Genomic DNA, 11637 nt, shown 5'->3' with positions numbered 1-11637 from the left:
AATTTAATTTAAAACTTCAATAAAGTATCAAATAATAAAAAAATTATTCTTCGATACATAAAAAACATAATTTATTCATAATATAGATATAAGAGTGAGTATGAAGTAATCCATAGTGAATTTATCATTCAACACATAAAAGGGTGAATTAATTACACGAGAGCAATTTGTTTGGAGTTAATTATACTTTTAGTTTATACTGAAATGCATAAACTTTGTACCAATTCAAACTATAAATACACAACGCTCTCGAAAGTCAACCATGTTAAACATTTTATAATGCAAGAAGGTACATGTTTCTCTTTTTGTTCATGAATTGCAAAGTTTGATGGTTTGGGATTTAAAATTATTATAGATTTGAATGGAGTCACATTAGATTAATTATAAACTATTTAACTCCTTGAATAAAAATGAGAATAAATTTAAAATATAAAAAGTAAAAGCATAATTAAGAATTTTTGGTATGAAAATAAGAGAAAATTGAAAATTGAGGTGGAGAAGGAGATGTTGTTGACTAGTTAATATAGTATGGAAGGTGAATAAATGTGCATTAAGTTGGAAGAAATTGGGAACACAAAATTCCAGATGTTGAGTTGCAGTGATTAACCTAAAAACAAGGCAATAGCTGAAAGGTAATTGGTGACACTGACACAGTTGTACCTAAACCCTAGACTTCAACAACTCTACAACACCGTGCATGCAAAATACCTAAACATCTCTCCTACTCAAATTTACATATATACTTTCTTCAATTCACGTCTTTTCATTCATATCTCTTCCTCAAAATTTACAATAAATTAAATAAACAATTTTTCTTAATATTTATCTGTAAAATATCTACGTGAGACATCATTCGCTGAACTATCCATTTCTCAATTTTATTTAAAATCTGTTCTATTTATTTTTAAATATTTTATTTTTTTTAACTATTTTAGTCTGAATTAAAATTTTGAAATTTAAATGCTTCAATATTTTATATTAATTAAATATTTAATTTTTCGTCAACAAATACAATTATTTTAATGTCTCTAATTAATTTTATATTGTTTGCAAAAGTATACACTACACATATACGGCTCCATACCCACAAAGCTCTTTACCATTCCAACTTCTCAAAAAGATAATATGGTGCCCGTCAACAATTAGAATCTTCTATAGCCTTGGAGAGAGTGTAGAATAGTTTTATTGATATAAAAGCTTAAAATCAACTAAGAAATGAAATTCTAAATTTTATTTTTAGATTTTCATATCTTTATTCATTTAAAATTCAACTTAAAATTAAGGATGACAAATGCTATTGTCTCATTTCGTTTTAATTTAAATTGGAAATCTATGCACTAATTAATGTGTATGGATAATAAATGATTTTTAAATTGAGTATAGGAATGTTGATGTGTATATATATTATATTCACCTCGTCCTTATTTCCTCACCTGTTATAATTTTAAATTACTAAAACATCTTTAATTTAATAGGTAATATAACAAATTTATATTAACTTTTCTTTGATCTTTAGTTTCATGATGTATTTTTAAGATACACATTTGGTTATTTTTACTCTTTTCTATATTTTTTTTTTGACATTTTTCCAATTGTTATTTGATACACTTAGTTGATATTTATACAATAATAATTTATTTGACATTTTACCTTGGAGAAAAGAAAATGTTTAACCTTTTAACAATACTTGATAATATCAAGCTTTCTTTGTAGTGACATTTAATTTTTTGTAAAAAATATTTAATTAATATTTGAAACTATATTGGACAGTAACATGTATACCCGTTCTACAATGGGGAGGACAAACTCACACTTGTCTATTTTGTTGTCATCCATACTTGAAATAAAATTGAGTCTTATTGCTCCCTAATAGCAAAATATTTCATCCTCAAAAGTTAACTTCTTAAGTAAGAATTTTTCATCTTATCTAACTTCCACATAGAGTCTTGTTGAAACAACTATCTCTAGAAAGGAGATTGAATAAAGTGTTAAAGTATTCTCTCAATCAACTCGACTATATCATCTAGTAACCAAACAAAATAAAACAATATACAAAAGATTTATACTAGTTAACCCAAGCACATAGACTATATCAATTTTTTCTTAAAAAAACTTCTCAAGAGGTTCTACTAATAAAATGAATGATTATAATAAGAACAAAAATCACTTTTTGTTATAACGAGTACAAAATCACTCTTGGTTTCCTTGTCTTAGCCTCCTCCCTAAGACTAAAACCTCAAAACAAGAAATAAAATATTTCGAAAAGGAAACTCAAACTCACATGATTACTTAACATCAAACTCACATGATTACTTAACATTGTGAACAAATGCAAAGGTTTAGCTCACTCATAAAAAGCATAAAATAATTTATGAATGATAAAATCTTGTAAAGCATTGTTGTTTTATTGAACTTTAACTTGATCTTTTTATATAGGTCTTGAAATATGTTCATTGCTTCAATCTTTTTGTTTGATATGATTTTTTCAGTGATCTTTATCAACTACATTGTTTACACATTGTATTCCTTGATGAATGTTGACAATAAGCTTGATGCACATAAACATATATTTTCTAGCATAAAAAAATAATTCAAAAACATGTAATGAAGACATGATATGATTATAGTTGAAGTTGTAGAGCATTTCTTGTGTGTCTTTTTTTAGTTTTTGATATAAATGTTTTGATTATAAAATTTGTTAGATAAAAGTTCATAATCCCAAGTCATTTTGATTAAGTGCTTTTACAACAAAGTGTAATACATAAACCTTATTTTATTGTAGCATCAAATTATGGCAAACGTAAGTGCTTTGTATATAGACAAATGTAAAACACCTTGTGTGATCTTTTCCTAATAAGCTAAGATTTGAACAAATGATAAAGATACATAACTTTTAAGCATTTTATGGTATAATTAAGATATATTAAATGCTTATTCTATGTTCACAAAGATAATTTCTTCTATTTATCTTACAAGAGGATCTCCTAAAGATTTGTTTACATATAAAAAATCCCTTAAAGATTGTGCTAAAATTTTTCCACACCAACAACCATTCTAAAAATAGTAAATGCCAAATTTATGAAGATCATAACTTTGTACAACCTTGCTTTTTATTCCACTTTGGATAAATAATTCTTGTTTGGTTAGTTAGAAGTGATGGAGGTCTAAATAATATTTGTTTGTTTAGTCAAGATTGATTGAATTTCAAAAAATACTTAGATTGTTTAGCTAGAAGCACATTAAGCCACTCTTGGCCTAAGTACATAATGTCAATTATGGCAATACAATAAAAATTGTTTAGTGTTTACAAGAAAAAATCACAAAAAGATATATGAATTAATCACTCATTCAATTAGAGTCTAACATTACATAATGAAGAATTTACAAAAAGTTGTCTAGCAAGTGAACTTTTTCAATAATAACTTAGAAGTTTGAGAATATTTTTGCATACAAGTCTCACATGATTCTTGTATGTTTCATTTGGTTCTTCTTACATACAAGTCTCACATTTATAGGCGTCTTAAAAAGAATTTTTGTAGGTTGCATATTTTTCTTTATCCTTGTTGTCAATGTTTTTTTTAACAAGTTTAAAACTTCTACTATTACACTCAACTTGCATGGTAAATGACACTTTTACTCTGCAAATTCTTTTGTACTTCTAACAACATCATCATGATGATATTTAAACTCAAAGAATTTGTGTGTCTTTTCAAATCATCTTTGGGAAGTGTGATTAAACTTCCTTCAAATGTAAAAATTCTTGCATTAATAATTCTTCTTATGATTTTCAAGTTAAGCTTTCTGTACTAAATTGGAAAGGTTTCCTATCTTCAAATGTCACATTTAACACTTCTTTAAACATGTGTGTAATAATTTTTGTATATGTTTAGAGCTTCTTTGAACACGTGTCTAGTCTTCATGTTCGTGCATCTAATGCTTCTTTAAACTTGTGTCTATTATATATGTTCTTGTGTCTACTTCTTTATCTGGTCTTTATTTGCTAACATCTAACATTTCTTAATACATGTCTATTTTCTTTATATGTTATGTTTAACCTTTTTGTATAGATTTTACTTTAAATTATTTGTTATTTATTCTATCTTTATATTACATTTGTCTCAAATTATTTAGTCTTATATGTGAGGACTGAGAAAATTTAAGTAGGTTAGTGGAAGACAGGTGGTTGCAAGAGAGTGGACCGTTCGGTTTTGACAGTAGTATTTAAATGAAAATTTCACAATCACGTTCCACTTTCTGCATGCATTATCTCTTCTCCAACTTTCTGAAATCTTCTTTTCTCCTTCTCCTCTCTAACTTCACTCTAGAACTTCACACGTTCTCTTCATCTTATCAACAATCAGGTGGTGCTTGAGTTTTCTTGGTGTCAAGAGCTTTCTTTCGAACCGATCAAGTGGTTGTTTAAGCTCGTAAGTTCTTCTACTTCTTAGAAATTCTGTTTCCTGGCACATGCAAGCCAAGTTCCTGGTTGCATGTGTTTATCATCTTCTTCTCTTGAAATTCTGATCACATTTATGGTCTTGTGGTTAGTCTATTTTCATCAATCGGTGAACTTTAGGTTTCTAAGATTTCTGGTGGTGAGCAAGTTTCTGCACTATGAGTTTTTCTGTCCAGTTAAGAGGTAAGGTAAGCTAGTTAATTTAATTATGATTTACTATGTATGAATATGTTGTTTGATGATTATGCATGTGCGTAAAAGTGAATGAATTGGTATTCGGCATTGATTGGACATGTGCATGTGTGGATAATTTGATGTTGGCTTGATTTCTGTGTATTGCTGAGACTTGTGAACTGGTTGAGAAGTTCTACAGAGTTATGTAGAAAGTCGAGTGCTCGTTGTTGAACGCTCGATCATGTCAGTTAATTGGGCTTAGCGGTATTTGGTTTCGTAGTGATATTCTGTCTTAGTGTTGTTAGGTTTAATATTGACGTTCAGTTTTAAATGTAATCGTTTTCGACCTCGGCATTCTTCGGATTGGTATTATCATTCATTCTTAGTCGTACTACGTTTAGCGATCGTTCTTGGTAGTGCTCGGTCTTGTACTAGCGCTCCTTCTTGGTAGTGCTTAGTACTGTACTAGCGTTCGTTCTTGGTAGTACTCGGTTTCGTACTAGCGTTCGGTCATGTACTGGTATACAAATTTTTGTAATGGTGTTCGATTTTGTCATAAATAGTGAGTTTCCGTTCGGTTTTCTTCTTTGAATGATTATTTGGACTTTAAATGCTAATTTCACTGTTTGACTCTGATTGTTTGAGATAGTTGTATTGATCTATTGTGTATGAGAAATTTTATATGAAAATTTAAATAAGGCATATGTTTCAAGTAAGGTGGAAGAGAATTTCAAGGAGGAATGTCTCAGTGAAATGTGTATTGAAGTGGTAAAGTATGAATATGGATAGTGAAATCCACGGAGTTGGACGGCGAGAATCCTGCTGTTTAGATTATGATCGTTTAGTCATATTACTGTTTGTAGTTTTTGGTTGAACCGTTCGGTTGCAACTTAATCCTGTATTACCGATCGGTTAAGTGTATAGTTTTGGAATGGTGTAGAACTTCTGTAAAACTTTAAATTTTATGGTTATTTTAGGATAATTGTAATCTTAGTATAATATCTGTAACTGTCCTAATATATTATTATATGATAACTCATTTATATATTTTATGATATATATTTTTGGGATGTTATATTATAAACTTACATATTCTATAACTTGATAAATAATTTTATTAAACATATCAAGATTATTTGTTATCATTAAAAGTACGTATACTTTTTAAAATTGATTTATTAAGTTTAAAATCATAGTAATTTTCAAATATGTGAGAATTAAAAAAGAATGACTGTAAATATTAAAGAAAAATACTTGATCCAATTTGTTAATCATAAAAAAATTGAAAAATGGATCAACTCCTACCAAAAAATATTATGATTTAAGTGAAATTGTTTTTTTTTTGTGTTTTCTATATTTATTTTGTAATTTAAACGGCTCTAGACAGAACCAGAGTAAACAAATGTGTCATTATGTTTTAAAACAATAGTTATATTTTAAAATTAATTGACATAATATTATTTTATTAAAAATGAATACAGTTATTATAATTTATATATTAAATTAGTAAATTAATTTTATTTATGTGATTTAATTTTTAAAAATACTTGTATTTTTTTAATTTTTTATGTAAAAAATAATTGTTTTAAAAAACCAAAAATGTCATGCTAAACTCGTTGTTGTTCTGTGTTTCATAAAATATACTACATAAAATAAAATGAATATATGCTTTTTCAATGAAGAAAGAAAACATGTGCATTATGGACACGTTTGTCATATATAATAAAAAAGATTCCATTATTATCTGAAAGGACAGAGATAAATAGTGTAATTTGAAACGTAAAAAAAATGTAATTTTTATATTTTAATATATGTAATACGTGTCCATTTTATTTACCTTTTTTGTCAACTCTATAGTAAACAATAATAAACGGACGGGTGGGGGCATATTATTTTTGCTTTACGTCGATCATGAAATTGTTTTATATTCGATGTAAATTTAACACCTTCACGTCAATCTCGAATTCAACATAAAAGATTGAAAAACATTGATGTTATAGAGTGTTTTTTACTAATAAGTAGTAAATACAATGCCATTATTACTATAATAACAATAATTTACATAATTAAAAATTATTATTCTTATTTAATAAATTAAGCTCCAACAGACTAAATATTACACTTATTATAACACAAAGTATGAGATCCTAAAAATTTATTTAAAGGAAAAAGAGGTTTTTATAGAACGAGCACAAAAATATTTTATTATTAAGAAAGAAAAAAAAAGTATAGAAATTTTGTATAATTAAATTTATTTGTATAAAATCTTTATTTTTCTAAAGTTCTAATATTCTCTTTCATCATTTTTTAAGATTCAAAGAGATATTTGGGATCTTAGTAAGAAGGACAACAATTCTAACAGATTGATTTTTTCTATAGAATAAGTTTAATTTTTACTTATTTACAAATAATTTTGGATTTGGCATGCAGGTGATAATATGAGTATTGCATATGGCTGTACGGAGTTTCTTAGAACATCTTGACTTTCTACTATCCTAAGGATAAGTCTAATAATTAATTTAAAGATTTCTTTGTGTCTTTACAAACTGTTAGAGGGACATATGACTTAAAGGCATAGTGTTGAGAACTCTAATTGAGATGGAGAAGTTAGTCATGAATGGCATATGTGCTTGAATTGAAAACATAGTTTTAGTTATCTTTATTATGAATTTGGTTTTCATTTTCTAAAGAAAGTTGTGAGTAGTATGTAAATTTTGGGGATTTTGGTTGATTGTTGTTTTCACAATCTATATAGGTTGAATTAAATTAATTTGAAAAATAATTCTTTAAGAATGTTGACGTTTGACAATTTACTCCTTAAGTTACACTTTAAACACATTTTTATATCCAATGTTAGTTAACAAAAGAATAACAAGTTCTAAAGGGAGAGTTAATTGAGCAAGCTACAAATACTTATTTATAAATGTTCTGGTGTGGTGTTGGGTGGTAGTAGGAGAACACTAGGCATTGGCTCACTATAGGTATTTTATGTATGATATTGTTATTTATCTATCGTGATTGTGAGATGATAATGCAGGTGTTTTATGTATAATATTGTTGTTATTTACTTGTCGTAATCGGGAGATGATAATGTAGGTGTTGAAGAGGAGTAACTTTAGGAGTTGATATTGAAGGAAATCTTCATTATAGTTAGTTTTAATACACATAACTCATAATATCATGTATTGATTTTGATCTCAACTTTCTTTCATTTTGAAATACTCTTGAGATTTTATCAATAGTTGGATTACTGTACATAACCTTATAACTCATGCCTTGATACGATGATGTAAATTCTCTCTTTTTAGTATTGGTAAATGCTATAATTGGATTGTCACACAAAACATAAAGTATTTTAAAAATATAACTCATACATGATATATAATATATATGTATAATTAGAAATATTTACAAAATGAGAATTAAAATAAAATTTCTAATATCTTCAAGTTGTTTCTATACATAAATATTATTTTTGCACGTATAATTGTATATGCTAGTATACACACACACGTACACGCACAGACACATAAAGACACAAACACACAAACACATGCAGACACACACACACACACAAACACACACACATTCACACATGCAAACAGACACACAGACACAAACACACACAGACACAAACACACACACACACACACACACACACAAATACACACACACACACACAATCATTGGTTGGACTTAGGTCTCATTGGTGTTTCGTCTCCCTAGTGACCCCTCTCCCTTAATAAACCTAAAAATAGGCACATGGTATTATTCATACATATACTCATATACCCAGTCAATGCGAAGATTTTCCGTCAAAATGGAGATGGGTTCGGATAATACCAATGGAGATAAGTTTTTTTATCCTTACACGTGTCACAATAAAAGCTCTCCGCTCAACTTCTCACAACATGATATCTTAGTCCAGTTGACTTAGATCATTAGTGAAACTAGAGATCCCTAACACAACATAATTTTTAATGTACACAAATCAAGCAATATTCATTATATAATCCCATGTTTGTAAACCTAAATTCATTTTCGTACAACATAATTCATTCAATAAAATCAAAATTCAACTAAATATAGAAAGTAATATTCATTTTTCTTTTATAATAAATATTCAAATAAAATTCATTAGAAACAAGAAGAGGGAGGAAGACAGAATTTTTTCAAGTTCCAACTCAATAAAAAAATCGCCCAAAATCCAAGACTTATAACAAACTATCTAAACATAATCAAATTTTAGTATAAGCTTAACCATGAGATGATAAATTTTGCAATTAACCTTGTCAAGGTTGATGATAAAACCATAAAAAAAAGACAAAAATAAAGAATATTTAGAATAAAGAAGAACATACTATATTTAAAATTTTGATCAGTTTGAAATGTTTCATCATCCTTACCTAAATTATGAAATGTTGTCAAATTTTGAAAAGTGATGATATTCGAAAAAAATATAAAGAGAAAGTAAAGAAAGATTTCTAAAGTGAGAAAGAGTGAAACATTAAAAAAATGTGAGAAAGATAAGTTTGTAATAATCATTAACTTTTCATAATTTGTATTCTTTTAGTAAAAAAACAATACTAAAAGAATCAATTGATAATGTGTATTTTTCATATTTTCTAATTTTAACTTAATCTTAAGCATTTATAAGATAAATAAAAAAATACACATTTATAGCTTATTTTTTCAGTTATTATGATTTGTTTTTCTTACGGTATATATGATACAGTCATTTATAGTAATTTATAATTGTTTACATCTTAATTTGAGTAATTTATATTGTTTTGACACGATAACCAATTCCATTAGTAATGTTGTTTTCACTACATCTTCATTCGATCATATTTACATTAAACAAATAAAAAAAGAAAGAAAAGTAGTAAAGGACAAGATAAGTGATGTTATAAAAGTATATGTTAACAAATATTAAATGATCATATAAATCTTATAATTTTATAGAAAAGAAAAGCTTGTTATAATGGAGTTTGAGTAATTTGCTTTATGCGCAACACGCAAACGCAGTTTCGTTTTATTTCACTATAATATTGAAAATTGATGATGAGTCACTCTATTAGGAAAAGTAAAAGAATAAAGTTCTTAAATTTTAATTTATTTATTTTTGTAGAAATATAATATAAAACAAATAAATAAAGTAAATCTTTAAGTGACTACATATAGATATGCATATATTTAAGTAAAATTTTAATAAGAGAATGTTTCTACGTATGATACCAAATCTCATAGGAAGAGTTTATGTATAAATTTTACAAGTACATTGTTGATGCATGAATAAATTATAAATATTAAAAACAGCTTTCAAAAATTAAAGGTAATTTGAACTCTCTTTTTTTTTTCAAAAATACGTCTAATAACTCTATTATTGATTAATCACTTACATATACAACTTATTTCTAGTAATTTAAATCATGTGATCATTTATTTTCTACTCATTTTATAAAATTTTTTGTTGATTCTCAACAATAATCACTACGATAACATAAAAACAAAATTGAAACAAAATACTTCATTATCACGGAAAAATCCTATATGCACACAAAAAGTCTAACACAATTAGAATCTATAAACCTAAGCTCAGGAAATAATAGAAAAATCATTATAAGAAAAAAATGTTAAGACATTTACAAGAAATACACATTAAATACTTTAACTAGTTTTAACACTATTATACACTCTTTAGTAGACAGTCTTCTACTCCCTTCTATAAGACAGTTTAATATCTGACTGGGCTATTCAATAAATTGTATGATGCACATTATTTAGAATTATTACAAATTCAGAAATTCAAATATAATTTTAAAATATCAATATATAAATTCTAAATAGTTAATTATTTAGTGATAATAATTGTGAGGTGATTTTGGTGGTTCTATCTTTAGAATTAGAGTTATAAAAATATGTGAAGAAAAAGAAAATTTTATTTGTAAAAGAAAGGATAAGACAATTTAGCATATTGTGAGTGTATTTATGCACAAGAGAATCTCCTAAATATCACTAACTATCTTTTCGGCCTTTGTTACTATTCTCCTTGTCAATATCACTATTCCTTTTCTTCAATCTTAAATTTCAATGGAGAATATATTGATTTACGGTATATGTATAATATAATAATAATAATAATAATAATAATAATAATAATAATAATAAGAGATAGTTCGTGTACTTGTGTCGGGAGTCTGAAAGAATATATATATATATATATATATATATGCATAAACCACATATATAATATGCCTACAATAATTTGAAAAATTATTAATAAATTTAAATAGTTTTAGTCCTTGAAATTTAGTTTCTTATTTCTTGAATTAAAAATTGTTGTCTCTAAAATTTTAATTTAAAACATTTAAATCATCGCTAATATACAATATTAAGTTTTTTTCATTATTATTATTAAATTGTTTATAATTATTTCACCATTTTTTATTATTGTTTAATTTTTTATAATTATTTCACCATTTTTTTAAAGAATTTAGAAAATGACTTAAGAGTAATAGTGATTTTAAAGATGACTTAGAAAACGCTGGACGAGCCTTCCTGAAATCAATTTTCACGAGGTTACTCGTTTAGCAAGTAGAAAGGGTTGTTGAGTAAGTTATTTTAAAAATTCTAGAAGTTTTAGGTGGTTTGTGATAGTTAGGTTTTTCTGAATTTTAAGTATTTTAATTCTATTCAATATAGTAAAACTATGTATGGATTAATCTTCATTGTGTTGAATATATATTATAATAGAAAAATATGGACTAAGCCTACAATACAAATAAGGAATGATAACACTCTCCTTCAAGCTAGTGTATACAAATCATATGTACCAAGTGTTACAAATATATTCAATTCTCAATCCCCATAAAAACTTATTGAAAATATTTGCTTTTGCACTTAAGTGATACTAAATTGTTAGTTGATAAATTACTGTGTGGTGTTTGAACTATGAATTATTAAAATTTCACTAGCTTACTTTGTAATTTTGTTGTGTTATAATT

Source organism: Vigna angularis, chromosome 7 (assembly GCF_016808095.1).
Source record: "Vigna angularis cultivar LongXiaoDou No.4 chromosome 7, ASM1680809v1, whole genome shotgun sequence".
Lineage (NCBI taxonomy): Eukaryota > Viridiplantae > Streptophyta > Magnoliopsida > Fabales > Fabaceae > Vigna > Vigna angularis.
This window is presented reverse-complemented; position numbering follows the sequence as displayed.